Below are 16,682 nucleotides of genomic sequence, written 5' to 3' on the forward strand. Positions count from 1 at the left end.
AATAATGAGTGCCCAATGTAAGTTTATTTGTATGAAAGAAGAAAAGAAAGTACATAGGCACTCTTAGGTAGAAAAACAGCCAACATGAATTACAGGGGTGGGCAAAAGTAGGTTGGCAGTTGTGAGTACAACCGCAAATCAGTTTAGTCTTGTATCATTATTTATTAAATATTGTACTGTTTTCCATATGAGCAACTGTACCCTAACTTTTGCCCATCCCTGTATATCTCTCTTGTTATTCCAATAAGCCAGTTGCATTATAATTTTCAGGACTATTTCCTATGATGTAGGAATCTGTGATCAGAAACCCAAACCATTCCATTGCTTGGTGCAACTCCTTGGAGTTCTCATTGCTTCTATGCACATAATCTGCATTTAGAACTGTTTCAGCACATATGTATTGATTAGCTGTGCCAAGCTTTCCATATAAAAGATTTGAGTGTGTGTATGAGAAAGACACAGAACGTCTGGGTGGGTGTTACTGAATTAGGGAGCCCCAAAGGATAAGTAAATGGTCTCTATACTCCTGAAGTTAATATTTAGTAAGAGTTTCTAATATCTATACTAAGGAAAAATAGTGCCTTTTGAAAGTAAAGGAGGACTGGGAGGGAAGTAAATCTTAATTAATCAGTAGAAATCTGTTTGATTCCAACTCAGCCCAGATACAACAGTCTCTGCATTAAAAAAATTTACAATCTAGTTGGGAGGCTGAGGTTTATATACATTCAGACACACATAGACACACACCTACATTCATATTCATAATTTCAGCAATTGCCACACTCAGCCAGAAGTATCTTTACTTATTTTTATCCCTAGAGTGATTTAGGGCTAAATCATTACCTTCTGTCCTTTATCACTTTTTAGACACAGCTGAATGTTTTTTTTAAAAAAAAGTAATTTTTGAAACCCAAATAGTTTTTCTTTTTTTTTAGCCAACTACCCTCTAACTTAATTTATATTTTTTGTTACTTAGCTACTCTGAAAAGAAGGCAACATCACATTTTCCTGTAAGAAAGACTCCTTGGTACTTTCATTTGCACGATGCCGAGAGCTGTTACTTCCAAGGTGAACCTGAATGAAAATCAGTCTGCCCTCAGAGATGCTCTTGTATCCTAACCAGTGCCCCTGAACCTCAAAGGGCATGTCTCCTCTCCTCCTTGCGGGCCAGAAGGGCTTCACTTTCATAGTTTGTGGGCTCTCCAGAGCAGCCCCCAGTGATCTGAGCTTCCTTTCCTGCTTCACAGATCCTGTAAGTCACTGGATCGTGAGCCCATAGTCGGTGCTCTGGGTGCGCCACCAAGCCCAGAAGCTTCTGGAAAGCACCCCGGCGTCCATGTCCTAGGACATCAGCCCACAGACTCAGAAGGAGCCCACAGGAGTCCCTGCCGGCTCTGACAGTCATAAGCAGGAGCGAGATATGGATTGGTGGGCCCTAATATGACGCCTCCATTGGAGATGGAAGAGGGGGGCTTGAACTGGGTCTCGGGGGCTTTTCGCCATCCACCTTTATTAATGAGATAGCATTGCTGTGTGACCTGTGTCCACCCTGCCCCATCCACCTGTGGTCCGCTCTGTGGGACCCTCTCAGTGAGATTTTAAAGGGATGTTTGTTATTTTATCCAACCGATTGGCTGAAGGAAAAATATTAAAAACTATGAATTCAAAACAACCTCAGTCCTTTGAGAGTTGCCTCTCTGTTATTATTTCAAGATTCAAATAAAGATTTACAAAACCACTTTTTCTACTCAAACATGTAACCATGGAGAGAGTCGCTGAACAGCGCTGAGGCTGGGACCATTCAGGCGGCAGGGTGCTTGCAGCACGCTGTGTTTCGACCTCGGGCTTTTGTTTCAGATTTTTTGTGATAAATGCTGGATGATATTTAAGATAAGGCTCATCAAATGACAGCAAGGTAAGAGCAATACATGCTGATTGCTAGAGAAACCAGAAAAATTGAGTAATTTATATACTCAGGCAAAATAAAACATAATTGACTATGTTAATGCATTTTGTTACAGTGATGGTTTGGCGTGGTGGGTTTCCTTACTTCAAGGAATAGCTATGTAATTTTGGTGAAATATATGGTGCCTTAGATTTTCATTCCACCCTCCCCCCTCGAAATATAGCACAAACAGAGCAACCTCCATTTCCTCATGGATGGTCCTCCACTTCTGAACGGCGATGCTAGCAGAGCGAGCATAAATCTCCTCCAAACACGTGCTCTCTCGTTAGTCCGTGAGGAGCACAAATGCCCCACTCCCCGGTTCCCTCTCCCAGGACCCCACACGGAATTTTGCCCACCATTATAGAAGCAGATGGGTAAGACAGGAGGAGTTCATACTCTCCTGTCCTGCCGCTTCTTCGCGGGGCTATTTTAGGGCATTGCTGTCTCCTTTGAAACTTACTTTTCTCACAGATCCCATGTGGCTCATAATACCTACTGTACAGGTTGTGAGGATTGAAAGAATGTACAATTCTTTATCTCCTGCCAAGCATAGGGTGGACCTTACTACTTAATTTTAGGTTCCCTGCACCTGTTCGAGCTGCTACCTACATTTCTTGCACTTCTTTTCTGAGAGGCCTTTGTGTTGTCTCACAGTGCAGCTTGGGGCTGCCTCTCTTCAGTGACAGTGACCACAGTGACCACAGAGATGGTATGGAAAGAAACGCTTCCCTCTAGAAATTCTTATGTGGGCTTTCTGGATGAACCTTTACTTATGGTACTGCTTTAGATGTTTGCAGGAGCAATAAATACAAGGTACTGCCATTATGTTCATGTCCACTGTGGGCAATGGTTATATTTTTATTTAAAAGAATCTCAAGAGCTGCTGTCCAGTTTAGCCTAAGGATCCCTAGTGAGTCTATTCAGTGAACAAAAGAAATCTGAAAACCAACCAGTTAAGAATTCTACCTGGACTTTCCACTCACTCATTTTCCTTCAGCAATAGATAGTTACTATGTATTATACATGCGAAGGAAAAATCTTCCTGAATTTTTCAACTTTCTTTTGTTTTTCCAGGTCGAACTGTTTTTACTTTTATTTTTTATTTCTTCACCTAATCAAAAGTACATATAGTTTACATTCAATATTATTTTATATTAGTTTTAGGTATACAGCATAATAGATAATCATATACTTTAAAAATGGTTCCCTTGATATTTTCAGTACTCGCCTGGCACTATACATAGTTATTACAATATTATCGACTATATTTCCTATGCTCTACTTTACATTCTTGTGATCATTCTCTACTAATCTGTACTTCTCAATCCCTTTACCCATTTTGCTTAGTGCCCTGACCTACCCTCCCATCTCGCAACCACCAGTCTGCTCTCTGTATCTATGAGTCTGTTTCAACTTTGTTTCTTTATTTATTTTGTTTTTTAGATTCCACATACAAGTGAAATTCATATGATATTTATCTTTCTCCGACTGACTTATTTCACTTGGCATGATACCCTCTAGATTCATCTATACTACCACAAGAGGTAAGATCTCATTCTTTTTTATGGGTGAGTAATATTCCATTGTATACAGGTAGCACAGCTTTTTTATCCATTCATCTATTGATGGGTACATGGGTTGCTTCCATATTTTGACTACTGTAAATAATGCTGCATTGAATATAAGGGTTCATCTATCCTTTTGAATTAGTGTTTTGGATTTCTTCTATGACCCCAGATTCCACTAGTGAAATATGCATGAATCACTCAGTAGAATCATTCAGTCATAAGGCAGTTCCATTTTAAATTTTTTGAGAAAACTCCATACTGTGCTTCATAGTGGGTGCACCAATTTGCATCCCTACCAACAGTGCATGAGGGTTTCCTTTTCTCCTCATCCTTGCCAACACTTGTTTGTTGATTTATTAATGATAGCCATTCTAACAGGTGTGAGGTGATATCTCATTGTGGTTTTATTTTGTATTTCTCTGATAATTAGTGATGTTGAGCATCTTTTCATACATCTATTAGCCATCTCAATTTTCTCCTTAGAGAAGCAATATAGCTTGATGATGGAGAATAGAGACTGTGATCAGGAAGACATATGTTCAAATGTTGACTCCAGCTCACATTTTGGGCAAGGTGTTGAACTTCTGCGAGCTTCAATTTCCTCCTATGACAAATAGGGTAGAAATAGGACTTATTTGAAAGGCTGTTACGAGTATTAAATGAGATAAACACAAGACATTTTTATCCACAGTAACTGTATTATGATTTCTTCTTTTTTAAATTCTTGTTTGGGATTGACATTAGCATTCAACATTTTGTTTGTCTTTCCTCTCTAAATTCTGATAAAATATACTGACATTTTCTTTTCCCAAATAAATCAGTTTCCCTGGTTCCTGTATTCCAATTAACTTCCGGTTCATAATGTAAGAAGACAGACCGAGTACGAGGCATGAGTAGAAGGGTTTTGGTGGGGTTTTTTGGCATCAACCTTTTTGCCTTTGTCATCCTACCTATAATGTGAAAACAGAGATACTGAGAATTGCCAGAAGGGAGAGGAAGGTTGTCTTGCCTCATAGAAGTTCCGAGGCCTTCTGGGCAATGCGGTGACCTGCCTCTAGGGCTTTCCTAACTGCAGTCCATTGAGATCAAGATCCTCATTCAAATTTGGAACTTTTATTGGCACCGAGGGGGGGTGCCCTACGCTAGAACTGTACATTCTGAAGTGAAGGAGACATGGGGCCTAAATATAAGGAGATCACAGTCTAACAAGAAAGGAGAGTGATTATTGAATTCTTGCTTGAGGATATTTTACCAGCTCAGTCCTGGAGAAAGACAAGGAAATAAGTAGAGAAAGGGAGGGCAATTTCTGAAGCAAGAGCGCCATGGGCATACGCATGGAGAGGTGAGGGACAGAAGAGAGAGAAAGGAGAGAGAGGCAGGTAGTGATAAAAATGGGTCTCTATAGGCAGGAAAGAGTCAAGTTATACAAGGCTTTTTAAGTTAAACACAGGAGCTTGGACTGAGAACCCTGGAGAGCCACTGAAGGATTTTAGCAGCGAATGAGACAATCAGATAAGCATTTGAGAAAGATCGCTCTTACTTGCACAGAATCAATTGGAATTGGACAAGAATTGAGGCAAGGAGAACTGATGGGGGGGCTGACACAGTGGTTCAGGCTAAGCCACGGCACTGGCTTGAGCTAAAGTGACAGCAGAAAAAGGACATAGAATTAAAAGATATTAGCAGGCAGAATGAGTAAGTTTTATTGTATGAGGTTAGGAAGGGAGCTGGAAGAATCAATAATTACTCCTATTTTCTGGCTTGAGCAAAATGTGTTGATAGCTTTCCATCAGTTAGAAAGTCAGGGAGAGGAGGAGGGAAGAGGATGAGTTAGGCTTTAGACTTGAGGTGTCTGTAAGACAATGAAGTAGCTAGTAATACACATTTGGAGATGAGAAGAAGGAGCAGGGCTGCTAACCAGGGAGCAAGGTGGGGGATAGAGAACCAGGTACAGGATGGGCCTTGTCTGGTTTCTCAGTAATCATATGTATCACCTGGTGAGGGCTAATGGGACTGGTTGTGTCAGGTTGAAGACAGCAAGATGCTTAAGGAAGCCATAGACACTGTGCAATTCAAGATTGGTAGCCTTTTGAAGATCCTGCATTTTGCTATTTTTGCAGCTAAGTTTTAGCATGTTGAGTCTCAGTGATTGTATAATCTGATGGTCAAACAATCAAAACTAGTTTTTTTTTAAGGTTGCTTTCCTGACCCTGACATTATGTGGAGACAAATATGGCACAAAAAGTAAAAACGACTTTCTCATAAGTGCTGATGTACTCCATGGCTGGGCCCATTCTTCTCAGTGCTGGAGACCCTTAACCCTAATATGTTCACTGTCTTTTCAGGAGTTCTTGGCAAGATGCTGAGAAGCAGTACAAAACTTAATGTAAAATGTGATCCATTTCTCAGTTTTGTATCTAAGAAGTGAAAATCACCTTTATTATATACTGCTACCTTATCTTTGCTCACCCTGTGTAGCCCTAATCTCTATCATCCCCCCACCTCCCAAATGTCAGGCTGGTGTCAGAATGGAAAGATTAGCCAGAAAATTCTCTCTCATCAATCCTGTTCCAACGACACCATAGAGCTTCTTGCAGTTTCCACCTTTGCTGAAAGCTGAGCTACTCTTCATGTGCATAGGATGTAAGTGCATGCCAAGAGTCTAAATGATGCAGTGGAGACCATCACAGGGTCTCAGAGAGGGGAATTCAGCCTTAAATGATGGGGCCAGAAGTCACACTTGGAGTTTCCAATTGTTCTGTCTTTCAGCCCTGAAAAAGCTTGCAGTTTTGTAAGAAGCTTTCTCCAAAAGCAAACTATGCTTGTTTTTGTTTGTTGGTTTATTTTTGTTTTGGGGGAGTCTGTTTTAACTTAACAAGAATGGTCTTTGGCAACCCAAAGGCACCAAGAAAGCATGAGGAGAAAAGGTAAGAAGTCTTCTGAGGATTTTTTCATGCTTATTTCCTGATACTGTGAATTTAATACATACCCAGATACATGCACAAATCAGAGTGACTGGTGTTATCTGAGCTCTAATTTTTCTGCAGTAGTAATGGGCTCAGAGAAAGGAATGAGGCTGTGTATCTCCTGCAAATTCAGATGCTGTTGGGCAGGTAGGTGCTCAGATTTCTGCTTCTATGATAGTCTGGTGGTCCTCATTGGAGGAATCAGTATCTTGAAAATTGAGCTAATGGCTAGTTCCCAGGCTAAGGCTCATCCAAACTATGGGGAATAAAAATCACACCTTAGCATCATAGGAAGTAGGGAATGAACTATTATATAAAAAAATCAAGGTATACATCTTGGTCCAGAAGTGACAACAATGACAAAAAATACCTGTTAAGTATCTCTTTATGTGATAGGTCTTGTGCTGGTAGTTTATAACCTATGTTGCATTATTGTAATTCTCCCCATTTTATAGGTGAGGAAGATGAGGAGAAGGAAGATTAATTTCCTTGTTCAAGTTAGTACATCTATTCAGTGGACAAGCAGGGACTGGAACCCTGGTCCATCTGCCTCTAAAGCCTGTGTTCCTACCCTCATTTTATACTGGAAAAGGAAGGGGTGATGCAGAATGGCGTGTGATTCCACCCATTTTAAATAGCGTGGACTCCACACTTGGTAAGAGGGTTCTGGGTGCCGCCCCTAAAGTGGACTGAATGAACTAAAAAATGTCATCGAATAAATGGGCTTTACTCTAACAGAGCTGGCAGGTGAACCAACTGTCGATAATACTTCCTGGGCTGAGAGCTGAGTGCATCACAAGAAAGAGGAATAGTTCTGCCACCCAGACATGCATCCCTATTCTTGCTTTTGAGCCAGGGCAGTAGCTAGAACTCTGCCAGTATAGTTGGTATTGTACAATGTGCAGGAACTTCAAGAACAGCAAGACAGGGCCCCACACTCAGTGTGACTCTGGGGAGAGTCACCATAAGAGAGACAGAAGTTGAGTCATGACTATTCCTGAGTCATTGCAGGAACCCCAGAATAGAAGTTCATGACTTCAGTGGGGGCTGAGGCACTGGGGATTTTGCTCCAAAAGAGTTTTTCCCCTGGCTCAGCACAGACTCTCCAGGTTGGCTTTGGTGGTCCTCAGACCTACCAACCTGATCCCACCTCATGGCCTTGTTGCAACTCTGCCAAGAACTTCACCTGGACAGATGCTTCTTGGCCTTCAGGTCCTAGTTCCAATGTCCTTTCCTTGGGGATGCACTGTCTAAGCAAATCAGCAGCCTTTCCCCAGGGCCTGTGCATGAGTCCTTCTCAGCCACATACTTCTGCTTTGGAGTCCCACAACACTTAAATTATATAAATGTTCTGTTTATTTGTTTATGTGTGTTTAGTACCCCTTTCCCATCCTTGGAATGTAGGCTCCACTGTTTCATAGACTTTTTAAAAGTCTGAGTTATTGATATTGGAGAGTGAGTGAGGAAGAAAGAGAGAGAAACATCAATTTGTTGTTTAACTAACATGCATTCATTGGTTGATTCTTGTTTGCGCCCTGACCAGGGAATAAAACCCACAGCCTTGGCATGTAGGGACGATGTGCTAACCAATTGAGCTCTCCAGCCAGGGAGGGCTTCAGAAACATTTGTCTTGGTCAGTGATGAGCTCCACACATGGAACAGGGCCTCATTCAGGAAATGTTCACTAAATACATATCAATTAATGAAGAAATTAATAAATCAATGGTCATGTCATTATCATTACCATCACCATTTTGCACTACCAAGCCTTCAAGTGGGGGGAGGACATGTGTGTTTCCAGATGGGTGAGTCCCAGGTTAGCCACTCAGAAACTGATTGAGAGGAAGAAAAGAATAACCAGGTAGAGCCAATGTCATCACACATTCAAAATCATGTAGCTGCTGCAGGTGAAAAAATACAGGCATAAGCTATATAGCCAGTGAGTGTGGAGAGCAGAGGCGTACACTCGGGTGTCTGACTGCACTGCTTTCCCATGCACACAAAGGCTAGGGAGAACGGGTCAAGCAGCTTTAAGTGTATCTGTTATTGACCTTATTTCACAAATTGGGCACAGAAAGATTTGATAATTTGCATAAAGTCACTCAGCTAAAAAGAAGCACAGCTCCAAAGTCCACGCGTCTAATCACTGAATTACGAGGATATCTTTCAGACAAGATGAAGAAGAGTCTCAGAGGAGGTGACAGTAAATCTAGGACTATCAAGAAGTGTGGGAATTGAGGGAAGGGCCTTCCAAGCCAAGGACAAAGCCTGCTGTGTTCTCTCTTCCCGCCCCCTGACATTCTTACTGATGTGCCTTACTGATATTCTGGGAAAGTTGCTGCCTCTGATTTCTAAGTAAATGACAGAGCAGAGGCTGAACAGGGTTCATGTGGGCCATTGTTTCTCTTTGAGCCATTGTATCTTTGCCATCTCTGAGACAGGCTTACAGGATCCTTAGTGCTTTTCATCTGAAATGTGCATGACCAGAACCTCCAGCCTGGAGGTTCTGCCCTGGGAAGGGTGGAGATCGTGCCCATTTGCATTTCATCTGTAACAATTAAACAGCCTCACAGCAGCCCCCGGTTGCCGGCGGGCTCACACCCCATTGCCCTGTAATCACATCTAATCTCATTGAGCTCTGCTCAAAATAGCCATAATTGGTGGTTTTATCCAAATCAATAAAGACAGCTTCTACATATTGATTATCATCCAGGGTATAAAATCAGCATTGGTTACCTGGAAAAGGGAAGCAGGCTGCCAAGGGAAAAGGTCAGATATTCCATTTGAACAGGGGAGGATAGGGGGAGGTGGAACCGGTGAATTTTAAGGTAATAGTATCAAATTACCTGAAAATGCACACAGTATATTCTTGTAATTTGCAACAACAGAGAGCCCAGAAATAGGTCAATCATTTAAGTGAGTCTTCAAGTCTTCTCTCTGTGATTCACAGAGCTAGCCTGCATTATTAGCTTGTCTTAAAGGGACTGGGGCCAACAGGAGATAGCCAGACCCACAGGGCTCCTTCTTTCCTTCATTTTACAACCACATAGTGACACAATTTCAGGGGAAACTATGGCTCAGCTGGGTTTCCTGTATTCAACTAATGATCAACAGAAATTCTCAGCCATTGTCATCAGTGACTATGAGAAGAGTCGCAAGGGGGAAGTCCACCTGAGAACCTGGAAGATACAGAATAGAGATGTTTACCACCCAAACAAATTAGAAAGCATTTTCCAATTTATGGGCAATGGAATAAGGGGCCTGCCCAATTCTCAACGTGGCATTTCAAACCACAGAATTGAAAATGAGCTGGTTTCATTTTTTATTGCAAGACAAACCCATTATTCTATTTTTATTTCTTGCAAATATTAAACCAAAAATTGCATAAAATTATTCAGTATTATTCGTGGAAAACAATAAAGAGAAGATCATCCATTCATTATCTTGCTGCTCCAACATATTAAAACTGGTCTTAGGCAACTTCTAAGCCCATTTTCCTCCTCTGTTAAATAGATAAGGCAGTGATGACAACATCTAGCATGTAGGGCTTTTATGAAAAATTTAAATATATATAATAGTAAGTATATATATACACATATACTATATATATATGGGACTCAGGAAATAACTACAGAATTTGACTTCTTAAAAATGTATGGAAAAATTTATGCTCTTAAACTTTGTATTTATGACTATATCATTCTATATAGCTGTGATTATTACAGAAAGATCATTTCATATTTTTTCCACTTTTCTTTTCTGGTTCTTTCTTCATAAATATGCTATTATAAGAGCTGCATAAAATTCTCCTATTGTGAGATATCTTTCTATGATAGGTAAATATTTCAATGAATGGCCCTGGCACACAAATTATTCTTTCTTTTGGATTATTTTCTCAATATAATGTGAAGCATGGTTTGGGGGGGTTAAAGGTATTGTGACATCATAGGCACTGGAAGTGCCTGGAGTAACCTGGCAGGGAAGCCATGCCAGTGACGTAGAGAAATAACAATCAAAGCCAGAGTTAGTTTGTAATGTAAGAGTATTAAGGAAAACAATCTGTACAGTTTCCATTTTATAGATAAAACGCTTAAAATTTAGAGAGGATATTTAAGAACAGACACAAAAATGCTTAAGAAATAGACTAATGGCCTTTGCCTGCCATAGGTATAGAAAAAGTAGGCTTGCCAACAATATTGTCTCATGTTCTGGGTTGGATGGCTGCACCAACAGTGGAGGAGGGACAAAGGTGGGAGAGAGGGGGGAACACAGGACTGTAGTTTGATGGAATAGAATCTGTAAGAGGCTGACTGACAATGAAGGTCACTATGACATGTCTGTTAATGATCCCCAGGTTTTTATCTCCCAAAGTGAAGGAACCCAGGGCTTCCATTGTAGGTGATAGTTGGATGGGATCCCTGCCAGGTACAGATATGACTTCCATTTTTTTCTTTCATGGAGTGAGAGTGGGAGCAGATTTTAGACCTTACCCGCTGGATTTTGTTTAATTATTGCAATTATAATTTTGGATGAACTCCTTTGGGATATTGGGTTTACGAATAATGACTACACTTTCAATATATTGGGATGATGAATAATACACAGAATAAAATTAGCAGAATGAGTGAAGAGAATAAAATCAGATCATCAAAATCTAGTTTTTTTTGCCATCACCCTTTACAGCTGTGGATTTGACTATATTTGTTTTCATAAATTTGAGAGTTTCTAGATGATGGTATTCAACATGAACCTGGGATGTCTGTAGTCTTCCAAATATATGGTTACCAAGAAGTAAGACAGAGCCAAAGGTGCTGAATTGCTGCTACCGGGCCGAGGTTCTATCCCTAGTCCCTACCGCTCCTCATGTTTTCCTTGGATTATGGGATCTATTCTCGTGACCTCAGTTACATTCTCTATATGGATAACTCCAGAATCCACATCTCCAGCTAAGATCTCTCTCAAGTCCCAGACTGGTAGTGATGGCTACGTATCTACTATCTTCAACTGGATATAATTTGAGCACCTGTAATTCAATTAAACCTTTTGTCCTTCCCATATCTTATCCCTACCCCACCTGACCCTTCCTACATTCTCCTCTGTGCTTGAAGTTTCTATCAACCACTCTATCATCCACACCGTCACCCACCCAGACTAGGGATTTATCCTTCTGTCCTTCCTCCTTCTTATGTCCTTGTTCAAACAATAATTGGATTTATCCACTTTTACCTTCTAAGTATTACTGGGATTCACCCCCTCCTCTCAGTCACTGTGACATCTGTCCCAGTCCATTTCCTTGGCATCCCTGGCCTGGGACAGGCAGTTTCTTCAATGGCCTCCCTGTTTCCAGTGTCGACTCTCTTCGGTGTACCTTTACTTCGCTGCCAAAATTAATATTCTAATAAGTAAATGAGACATGTCACTTTCTTGCTTAAAACTTTTCAGTGATTTAACATAATATGCTAAAAAGTCAGTAAATAATATAAATATATCTATATGTATAAAATGAATGAACAAATATTAGATACTGAAAGAACTCAACTTATTCGACCTTTCACAGACTGCCTCTATCTGTGTGTCTAGCCATACTTCCTATAATTTCTAACTCATTACTGTATATAGTAATAGTGCCACAAATATACCGTATTGCCTCACTTCTCTGGATGGCTTGGGAAAGCTCTTCCTCATTGTCTTCATTTGGATATTTTTAGACTTCCTTTGGAACTCATCTTATGTGTCATTTTCTCCGGCTCATCATTCCTAGCTCCGTTTTCCTCAAGCACTTAATTATCCTACTGTGTGCTAGGAACTGCATTAGGTGCTGGGAACAAAATGGCAAGTTAGACTCCCTGCCCTCTGGAGGAGGTACCAGCCATGTGGGGAAACAGACATGGAAAACAAATAAATAGCGTTCATTCATTGAAAAAAAAGTACAAGGAATGCAAGAAGACAGGAAGCAAAAGATGTACAAAGTTTAGATGATCAAGTCTACTTATAGACATTAAAGGGTGACAGAGAATTGCAAGCAAATGAACCAACATTTACAAAGATGTGGAAGTCTGAAAGGGACTGAGAAGATGATGTTATGGATTGAAGTGTGTCTCCCAAAATTCATAGGTCAAGGTCCTACTCCCCAGTACCTCTGAAAGTGAACTTATTTGGAAACAGGATATTTCTAGAGGAACTGTATTTTGCCGTGTGTAATTTGCTCTCAGGTATAATGTGTGCCCCCACTTTTGAACCAAACTTTCAGGAAAAAAATCTTTCTTTTAAATTTTTTAATTCAATGTTTTGATTATTTATATTTAGAAACAAAACTGATTATTGTATTCCAGGGTATTATTTTGTACACAGATATAGTTATTGCTTTCTAGAGTTCACTTTTAATGCATAAGTATAAATAAAAGAATTTAAAACAGTTGTATAGGTACAGAATTAATACTACCCATGTACCGTGCACATCTTTATTTTCCCCCTCCAAAAATTGGGCAAAAAATTTTGCATTATACACAGCAAACTATGATAATCATCTTAAATTAAGGTCATTAGAGAGGACTCTAACCCATATTGACTGGTATCCTTCTAAGAAGAGGAAATTTGGACACAGACACATAGAGAGAGAGAGAGCACTAAAGACACAGGGGAAGACAGTCATCTAAAAGCCCAGAAGGAAGACCTGGCACAGATTCTGCCCTTGTGGCCTTCAGAAGGTATTGACACCTTGATCTTGGATTAGCCCCAAGAATTTGTGGGACAATAAATTTGCAATATTTAAGTCAGGGATGTCAAACTTATCTTCACCTGGGGCCACATCAGCCTCATAGTTGACTTCAAAGGGCCGAATGTAACTTTAGGACTGTATACATGGAACTACTCTTAACTAGGGGCAAGGAGCTCGGGGCTGCCACTGGGTAGAAACAAGATACCAGGCCAGATAAAACAAGGTGGAGGGTGGATTTGGCCCATGAGCCTTGTATTTGCCATCTGTAATTTAAACCATCCAATCTGCGGTACTTTGTTACAAAGGCTCTAGGTACCTGATACAGATAGTAATTTGTTTGGGTTTGAAGATGAGAAGAATGGCCGGAGTTGAACAAATTATGGCAAGTCTTATATGATATACCGAGGTTTCCTTTTCTGATTAAAGTCTTCAAATTAATTTTATAGGTGTTGGGAAACAGCAAAGACAATGAAGCAATTTAGGACTGAGTTTTAGAAAGCCCATTCTGGGGGCTAGATAGAGGATGGGTCAGGGGTGGAGAAATGACCGACTATGAAAAAGCCCTCATGAAAATAGCACAAATGGGAGGGTGGTTGGAGAAGGTGAAACAAAGATGAAAAGTTATTTAGGAAAAAAATTGCCTGGCAGTTCCACTGCTGGGATTATATCCTAAGAACCCTGAAATACCAATCCAAAAGAATATATGCACCCCAATGTTCAGAGCAGCACAATTTACAATAGCCAAGTGCTAGAAGCAACCTAGGTGCCCATTGGTAAATGAGTGAATCAAAAAACTATGGTACATTTACACAATGGAATACTACATAGCAGAAAGAAAGAAGGATCTCCTACCCTTTGCAACAACATGGATGGAACTGGAGAGCATTATGTTAAGTGAAATAAGCCAGGTGGTGAGGGACAAATACCATGTGATCTCACCTATAACTGGAACCTAAAAAGAAAAAAGCAAGCAAAATATAACCAGAGACATTGAAATGAAGAAAAATTTGACAGGAACCAGAGGGGAGGTGGGAGGGGATAATGGGGGGAAGGGATTTCAGGAACAACTATAAGAGACACATGAACAAAACCAAGGTGGGGGATGGGATCAAGGGAGGGAGGTGGATTTGGCTGGGGGTGGGGGGTGGGGGGGGTAAATGCAGATAACTGTAATTAAACAACAATAAAATAATTTAAAAATAAAAGAGAAAAAAGAAAGAGGGGGGAGAAAAATTGGCAGGACTTGGTGACTTGACCAGATGTGTGAGTAACAATGCCTAATTGCTTTAATTTTATTATTTTTATATTAGGTGTGACTAACTGAGCCTATGACGGAAAGCACAGAGAGAGAAGAGAGAAACCAAAGAAGAAACTGGTCAGACAATAATACCTTTTCTCCCAAAGTGTCTCCCCAAGATGTCTGGCCCTGGCTCAGACATCATGGTACAGTTCAGATAATGAGAAGCCATAATCCCAGTGCTTCAGTACTAAATAACAATGAGAACTTCTTAAAAGAAGTTATCAAGAGTAAGAATTTTTTTCAAAAATCAGTGCACTCCTTCCTTCTGGAGACAGCAAAGAACATTCTTCTTCCCTTTCTCCATTCATCCTTTTCTCCCTCCCCTCTCTCCTCCCTTCAATAAATAATTACTGAGATCCAACTTCATGCTAAGTACTACATTAAATGCTGGGGATACATAGAAAAAAAAAACAAGTAAATAAACCTTTGTATAAGGAGCTTTTGATTTTCTGGAGGAAAGGTGTATAAATCAATGATCTTAATCTAGCACAGTAAGAGCTACAGGCACTCCAAGCCGGCTGGCTGGTGAGGTCTGCTCTGATTGAAGGAATTAGGAAAGACTTCCCAGAAGTTGTGACTTTTTGAGCTAGATCTTAAAGGAGATAGGGAAGGGCTTAAAGTCTTGGAGTGTGGGAGACTGTGGTAACTTCTTTGGGGTAATGTAAACAATTGTGTGACTGCTAAGTTAGAACATTTCAGGGCAGGCAGCAGCGAGTGAGGAGGTCAGAAAAATAGCCTCAAGGTCTAATCTTGCAATTCTGACATCTTGCCACTGAAATCACCAGTTTTTTTTAGTGACGTCAGAAAACTTTTGATTCCAGGGAAGACAGAGGATTTTCCAGACTCTCGTTTCTCAATCATTCAGCCTTGAAAACATCCCAGTAAGATTGTGGGTTAAGAAATGAATCTAAACTTAGGACACTTTATGAGGGCAACAAGTTTTAATCACAGTGCTTAAATTTGGGGGGTCTCGCTTCGAGAAACTGAGCAAACGTCTTCAAGACTCTGAGTGTTAGCTTTCTTGTAAGACTGCATTAGATGGTGGGAAGGCTGAAGAGTTTGGTTATGAGTGACTGTTCAGTGACCCCCTGGCCTTAAGGTGCTCAGTCCCAGAGTGTGCTTTAGCTTCCTGAAAAGTTAAACTTCCCTCCCGAAGGCTGTAGCCAATGCTGCTGCTGGGCCCAGGGGCTCCACAGTGAAATGCACATGTGCAATGAGAAACAGAGAAGTTGACTCTTTCCAGTCCCCTTGTGGGTGGGCGTCAGAGCAGCCAGCCAGAGTTGCAATAAAAGGTTTAAGGGAATCAAACATGGCTACAGTCAGCTTCTTGGGGGAAGTGAAAAGTCATCAAAATCAAAGAGCTCCAGTCGGTAGAATTTGGCCACAACAGGGATATTCTAGACAACAGGCACAGTCTCCAGGCATGGAAAATCTCAGACTGGATGAATCATAGGACCTTTGTGCAAGGAGGAAACCCGAAAATCGTTGAGTCAAACTCCTTTGTGTAGAGGGGAAAACTGAGACCTGGAATGCCCAGGAGAGCTCAGCTGATCAAGAATGCTTAAGCACCTCATTAATCCTCCTTATTAGGAACTTCATTAGGGGAAACCTGGCATTGGAAAGATCTTACTTCACTGAGCAGCAGGTTTGGTCTTTCTCTTTTGGGCACAGGAAACCTAATTATATTTAGTATTGTCAGGTAAGTCATAAGAAACCCAGATAGAGCTGAATTTTCAATGAACAATAATTATTCCTTTTAGTGTAACTATGTCTCAAATACTTCACAGGACAACTTATAATAAAGTTATTTTTTTAAAACAGAAATTCAAATTTAACTCAGTTCTCCCTATCCTCCTCCTTCTTCCTAAATCTATCCACCCCCCCCCCATGTTTATTGCAACATTATTTATAATAACCAAGATTTGGAAGCAGCCCAAGTGTCCATCAGTAGATGAAGGGATAAAGTAACCGTGGCATATTCACACAATGGAATACTGCTGGGCATTAGAACAAAAGAAATCTTACCCTTTGTGACAGTATAAATGGACCTGGAGAACATTATGCTAAGTGAAATAAGCCAGTCACAGAAAGATAAGTATATGATTTCTCTTATATGTGGAATCTAATGAACAGAATGAACAAACAAGCGAAACAGTGGTAGACTCATGGATAAAGAGCAGGC

The 16,682-nt window shown here is 40.6% G+C and overlaps 1 long non-coding RNA gene across 2 annotated transcripts in view; it reads left to right on the plus strand.

Annotated features, from left to right (window-relative positions):
- Positions 1-14,599, plus strand: part of LOC128626055 (uncharacterized) — a 115,457-nt gene extending 100,858 nt beyond the window's left edge. For both annotated transcript variants that reach the window (XR_008389930.1, XR_008389932.1), the window contains 3 exons: positions 3,392-3,492; positions 6,938-7,137; positions 14,511-14,599. This is a non-coding gene — a long non-coding RNA (uncharacterized LOC128626055). The remainder of the gene's footprint in view (positions 1-3,391; positions 3,493-6,937; positions 7,138-14,510) is intronic.
- The last annotated feature ends 2,083 nt before the right edge of the window (positions 14,600-16,682 follow it).

Source organism: Artibeus jamaicensis, unplaced genomic scaffold, assembly GCF_021234435.1.
Source record: "Artibeus jamaicensis isolate MK-2021 breed Jamaican fruit bat unplaced genomic scaffold, CSHL_Jam_final scaffold_1964, whole genome shotgun sequence".
Taxonomy (NCBI): domain Eukaryota; kingdom Metazoa; phylum Chordata; class Mammalia; order Chiroptera; family Phyllostomidae; genus Artibeus; species Artibeus jamaicensis.